The following is a 6,889-nucleotide window of genomic DNA, read 5'->3' as shown; positions in this document are numbered from 1 at the left end:
GCTTCCACTAATGTCGTATAAGAATTGTGAGGTGCCCATAGCTTCCCGGAAAGAAGAAGAGTCATTGTCGTTTCCTGACCGATATGAATGCACATATTTACCCTCACCTCGGGAAATACCACCAGTAGAGTCTGCAGAAGGTGTCGTTCAGGAGAGAGGCTGGGCTCTAGATACGCGAGTGAGATACCCGCCCTCGGTCATGACCTGGGTTGAAGAAGGAATCTATGTTCTTGGAAGCAAAGAAAGAACTCTGGTATTCTGACCTTATCTTTTTTCTCAAAGAACGAATCAAACCCCTTGTCGAAGCCCTTTATGATATATAACCCTGGATCGAGTCAGATTTGGGGCGGCTGTACCCACTTAAGCTGAAGCCTTAGTAGATGTCGACGGAAAGGTGAGAAGAGCTGATCGAACCTACCAAGCAACGGTTAGTTGTGCGGTGTACATACAGGCTGGTTTCGCCATTAGCGATGAATTGGATTTATTAGTAAGGGAATGAATGAAGCGGACCGGAAAGAAGATGGATTTTGGAATAGAAAGAATTCCTCTTCTAGGTTTCTGCTTCAAGTAGTAAGCAAAGGATCCTACCTGCTAATGGTTGAAGACCTTGGCGGCCTCTAGTTCTTCTATCTAGTTTTTTAGCCTAGCGCGAACGAATAAGCTTAAACAAATGGTTTCTTTGGCAACAGTTTTTTCTAGTTGATTTGTCCTTATATATATATTAGCCGTGGTGTAGTTTAATAAACTGCTCATAGCTCTTATCATTCCTTTATCCATGCATAGACTGGGAATCTATTAGCTCTTAGCTCTGGCACTTTCTTCTTCTTTATTTGCTGTTGCATTCAATAGCCTATTTGAAGTTAACAAAAGCTTTATTAGCTAGCTCTATGAAATACGTATATCTTCTTGGCTATCTAGGCTATCTCTATAGGCTTTTTCAACCTATAAGCAGACCATTGTATATACCCTTGTAACTGAACTAGCTATTCACAAAGAAAGGTCTATACCGTACATATACCAACTACGCACCCCTTGTATGCTTCTTTTTCCTTCTCCCGTGCTTCAAGTTCTGCCCCGGCTCACTCCTCTTTCCAGCAATCTATGTGGGAAGCACTCATTCAAAGTAAGTTGAGATTCAAAGCGTTCCCGTAAGCTAGTAAGTCAATCAAAGCTATAACTCTATTTGTTAGTTTCAGGAAACTAGTACATATTTCAAATAATAATATATATATATATTATTATTTGGTATTTACCAATTTTAGACTAAGCATAAATTCATTTGGAAAGAAAAGGGAAATCCCCTGAAATAAAGGATTTTTACTACGTTACCCTCAAAAAGAAGAGGAAGACAAACTAGCCAAGAGACAGAAAAAGGTAGAGACCAACCACCGAAACAAGGGAGTAAGGGCTAGGGGGATATGGGCCAAGAAAGGTCCGATGTATCGGTCAGCTATACCTAATCCTTCACTCAAAAATGCATCACACCCTTTGTAGGTTCAAGCCGAAGTCAAGCATGATCACCTAGTGCAAACTCCCAATATCGTGGTCGGCGTACCTGGTCCTGAACTGCTTTTAATCTAGAATAAGTGGAATCTTCTCGGCACTCTCCTTCATCTTCTGTGGCCCCGTCGGTCGGTACGTGCCAACCCCAACAAATCAGGGTACGACAAAGGTTCCCGTAGAGTGCTTCGAAAGGTGCCATTCCGATGCTAGAGTGATAGCAGTTGTTGTAAGCAAACTCGGCTAATGTATCTCTATGCCTATTTAGTAGGACTGCTCATTGATGCCCTTCGGGCCGATTGTATGGGATGTGTTCTGGTGTACAGTGGGAGATGCAAGGATATCGATTGAAGTTTGATTTGTTGGCCATGGAGTTGGGAGCATATGATGTACTCCTAGGAGTAGACTGGATGAGGAAATTCCCTATTATTTCAATAAGTCTTTCCGTTGGTTGTAACTAATCATGTACCCGCTGCTGCGGAATTCCTTTTACCTAACCAGAATTGCAGTAAAGATAAACAACGTTGGGCCTGCCTGCTTGTTCAGCACCACCCATTCCCATGGGAATATATGGGTTTTTCGGTCCAGTGGGAGGATCATTTTCCTTGGAAGGTAATTTTCCCAACCAATAAGTATTGGGCTCCCAAGTAAACAAAGCGAAGGATCAAGTAACCAACATGTTGTGGAGCAGCCAAGTAAACCCAGAAATGACTCAAGTAATCCAAGGGCAGAGCAACGTAATCCAACGGAGGGGCTACGTGATCCAACAGAAGAGCTACGTAAACAAGGAATACATGAACCTGCTAAGGATCCACTCCACCTGCCAAGTGGACCAATCACAAGAGCTCGGGCCGAGAAATTCAATGAAGTAATCCATATGCTGATTCAGCAAGCCAAGCATTGGAGCTGGTATTCCAAGTTTCTTGAATAACCTAGCTATCTAAAACTCGCCAATGGGATTCTGTGTAATCCTCCGGTCTACATGGTGTAGGTAAAGGGCAAAAAAAAGTCGCTAATTAGTGGCACTGAAGTATGCACCCGACGTGTAAACTTCTTCTTTTTATTTACCAATGTCGCTATCCGACTGATCATCCTTTGAGACCACGAAGAACATCAGAGAGAAAGATACGTCACCTAAAAAAAATTGACACCCTGACTTATATGAGTCGGCTAGAAACTCAAGGCCTGGCCTTTTGTGGGAGAATGTTGAGTCCTTCCCAAAATCGCCTGGATCAACGAAAGATCTGGATAACGCTAGGTTGTGATAGTATTGTCTGATTTTACTCATATACATCCGATAGTGAAGGCCATCAAGTTTGAACAGCCTCACTTAACCCTGGTTCGGTAACCTTTCTAGCGCCCAGGTACCCATGACTTGTAGATAGAGGCCCACTTTCCATTGGATACTCTGAATAAAAGAAGAAGTAGTTACCTAATCATGGGTCTATACGTAAGATCTCCTTGCGTAGAGGTTAAGGCCAGACGGATTACTGAAATGTAGTTTTACTAATGTTTCCTCATCGACTGCGAGAGTTTGTGGTGTTTGTTCTCGGACCAAGGAAATCAAACAAGCATACCTTTCCTTTAATGGAGTATCTTGGGTATGGTACTCCCTATTTATCAGCTCGATGTTCAATCAGCATTCCTTCACGGGGATCTTGACCGGATGTAAGTCAAGATTGCTATTATCTTTTTAAAGAACATAAACTTCAAAGCTTCTAGTCTGTCCCAACTCTTTCGAGCCGCTCTCCCAGTCAACGTTCAAAGGCATCACCATAACTTAGCACTTTTGAGCTTGAGAAATGCTTTTCTGGCTTCTTCTCCACACCTTTCTTTAACAACTCAGTTAAAGGCCTGCTGATAGCTCCATACCTCGATACAAACCTCCTGTAATAACCCCTGCAACCCTCGGAGTTCTCTGATATTGGCTGGTTCTGTCCAAGCTGTCATGCCCTCTACCTTGTTTGTATCAGTAGATACCCCAATTTCATAAATAATGTATTTCCTTTATGAAATTTGGCTCACCCAATCCGGCAGCCAGCTGCTGGCTCTGAATAACCAGCCCAGCAAGAAGCTAAATTCTTCCATAACATAACATAACGGGGCGGGGTTGCGCGCGAGCCGAGTGACGTAGGTGCACAAGAGCACTTCGCGCCACAACCATCTCTTTTTTATAGGTTCTACGGACCGATGCCTCCTGCTTCATCTGGTAAAAAAGAGTCATAGATATGCATGTAATTAGAAGGAAGAACCGCCATAAAAATCTTCCTCATGTATCGTCTGTAGCGGAACTATGAACAGGAGCTAGCAATCCGGACCGTATTGAAAAGGTTCCTAAGACACAGCATGGAAGAGTCAAAATATTCAGAAGCAATGTCCAAGAATGAAGAAGGGGTAGAATTACTGAATGAATATGAGTTGTGGCTAATACCCGAGGCATAAAATACACATTTTCTACGGGATCCCGAAACCACCAGCCACCCCGACCTAATTCATGATGAGCCCACCAACTTCCTGGCGAGATGCCTACGGTTAAAAACAACCGACATGTCAAGATCCAAATTTGAATTGGTTCCTGGTCCTGGTCAGAGACCACCGTGTTCGCGCCGGCGGTCCAACAAAGAGGTGAAGTAGTGGTGTCTTTCTTTCCATTACGAACGACACGCTTCGCCTGCTCCCTCCCCGTGTCCATTAGCGCTCCTGTCCAGAGCGAAGAGAAGGCGAAAAAGCGCCGCCGAAGCAGCATGAGCAGGCTTCTATTGCTACGCAACAATAGAGTAGGCGCGCCGCCCACAAAATATTTGAATGATCGGGTAAAGAGCGAGCTTCTTATATGGGATCTGACGCATCCAGCAGAGCGAAGCAGCGTTCCATTCTTTTCAGCGGCATCCTTCTGCATTGGCGGCGAGTGGAGTGCCACAATCCCATTCATCATGTTTGATCTACATAACCCAAAGCCCATAGCACTGGCGACATCTCCGGCATAAATGCAAGGAGGATGTATAGCTGATATAGGATCTTGTGGAACTGGATTTGATTCTGCAAGCGGTTCGGTACGAACGAAGAAATTTCGAACAAAAGGATCGGAACTCGCTGATAGGAAAGGAGAGAAAAACAAAGCAATGCCAAGAGCTCCGTCAATCTGCTGTTCATCGATAGACGAAGCTCTCTCTTTTTCATCTCGTGCCAGATGTAACAAAAGATTAGTCCTTTTTCCTTCTCGCGAACCACGGGAGCGCCCAGCGCCCAGAAGAGCAAAGCTCATTTTCAAAATAGGGTCAAGCGGCGCATTAAAAAGGGCTGGCCCGTTAAAAGGACGCTTACTTTGCGAACGGAGTTCAGAATCAACAAGGGTTCTCCGAACGAAGGGAGTGTACAACTGGGGTGCAGCCCGACTTTTTTGTTGGAGAGATAGAATGGAGTTCTTCACGAAGTTCGAGACAAAGGAAAAAATCAAAGTTTCTCTATAGCCTCTTCGTTTTGAGACATTATGGCTTTGGGGTCGACCCCGGTAACAAAAAAGGAATCCATAAAAACTTGGGATCCAACACCATGATAAAATACTACCCTCATGATTAGACCATGTCTCTGAGATTTGATAAAAAAAGGTGCATTAGCGGGTAATACGTTGTAATTAGATAAGTTATTTGGAATATGATGGAACGAAAGACCAAGGAAAGGAAGAAGAATGCACCAAAATGCAAGTGCTGCACCAAACGCTGGTGGTTGTTTCTTGTTGTAAGTGAATGCAACGAAAAGACCCGGAAATAACGAATAATGAGAAAATTCATTTATAGACATTTCATGCTCATTTCCAAATTTATGCTTAGTTATTCCCATCATCCGGTAACCACAGGATGATCCCAATCTCCTTTTAGTAATAGATCTTTTTGATATGTCTCAGTCTCAGCGGCAAGGAAGAGAAAATGCATCGAGTCGTTTATCAAGAAAGTGGACGAGCATGGCGGTCCCTATATCTCTGAGGGGTGTACCACTTTTTTTTCAAGTCAGCTTAAGAGGTTCAAAAGAGAAAGTCACTCTCCTTATTCTTGGCTAGTGGAATGGAAGCAAGACTCTTTCCTATCCACTTTGCCGAGGGGAGAGAACTAAAAGATAACTCAAGCTAGACAGAAAGGTGCAAAAGTCCACAGTTTCTTAAGGATCCTGTAAGCAAGTAGGTTAAGATTGTCATTTAGCTTCAATTTCTTCAGTCTCACAAGCGGGTCCGCATGCAACAAAAGAAATTGTATTTTCCTACTACTCCGACCTTGCCCTGAAAGGATAAGGAAATTGGATAAGAGCGAGAGCTAGACTGACTGTTGGTCCAATGCTAGTGAAGGATTCAGACTGAGGACCCCCTGTGGCGGCTACTCATAAGAAGATGAAGGATTGAAAGAGGACTGACCACCCCTCTGATTTGTGATCTTTTAATAGAAAGAAAAAGCCTTCTCTTAGACTTAAAGGTAAATGAAAGCAGGATTTTTTTCTCTCCTTTAAGCTAGCAGCAAGTCAAGTAATCTGAGAATGTTGCCCCCAATCCGTAGCTGAGGACGAACTCAACTCATAAGCTTTTTTTGAACCAAGCACCTGTCATAGAAATGAAAAAACCCACTAGCAGAGGCTGGAACAACCCATATAAGTGTAGGGGCTGCTTCAACCAGGCGTACCCGTATCCATTGACTTACCTCCTCTAGAGAGTATTGAACTTTTTGACAAATAGGTTATAGTTACACTCCTTAACTCCCTATTCGCGAGATATAAAAGCTAGCTAGTAAGAAGACTTTCCCTTCTTTTCTAGGAGGGTGAGAACTTGAAAGACTGGCAGAGAAAAGGAAGAAAGCGGCTAATGCTATCTAAATGATTATTTCAAAGTTTACCAAGTTCGATCGTTCACGAGATAGGGGACTCTTTTAAATAAGACAGTGTATGGCTGCGAATAAGTCTATTCGGCAAGTCATAGAGAAGGACTGGATATAAGCTATTCCCCGGTTCTTCATTGGATCCTTTTAGTTTCATATTACTTTTTGGAAGCAATCTCATAATAATATGTATTAGGGATAGCATTTAGGATAGCAAAAGCTTTTTTGGAGCAAGAGGGATTACCTTCCAGATTCTTTTGTGATACCCTGTGTGTCGCCTTCTCCTGGATGGTCAGCCCAGTGTCCTGAATCCTTGAGCTCTTCCTCATGGCTTTGACTGGTGACTTACATTTCATCTTATTTGCTGCTCTCTTGGTCCTTGGATATGATGTCTTCTGCCACTCTCCTTGGTGGCTATTCTCCACCATCTCAGTCCCCTCTGAGGTCAGCTGAATCTGATCAGTGGTTGTCTCTGCCTAATCCACCAAGTGTGTACAAGACAAGATCTTTGTCTGTCACAAGTTCTCCTG

At 43.4% G+C, this 6,889-nt stretch overlaps 1 pseudogene; it reads right to left on the bottom strand.

Annotated features, from left to right (window-relative positions):
* Positions 1 to 3,551: 3,551 nt before the first annotated feature.
* LOC119329595 lies at positions 3,552 to 4,248 on the bottom strand (annotated as a pseudogene).
* Between the last annotated feature and the right edge of the window lie 2,641 nt (positions 4,249 to 6,889).

Source organism: Triticum dicoccoides, chromosome 7A (genome assembly GCF_002162155.2).
Source record: "Triticum dicoccoides isolate Atlit2015 ecotype Zavitan chromosome 7A, WEW_v2.0, whole genome shotgun sequence".
Classification (NCBI taxonomy): Eukaryota; Viridiplantae; Streptophyta; class Magnoliopsida; order Poales; family Poaceae; genus Triticum; species Triticum dicoccoides.
Note: the sequence above shows the minus strand (reverse complement) of the source record. Positions and strands in the feature narration are given on the sequence as shown.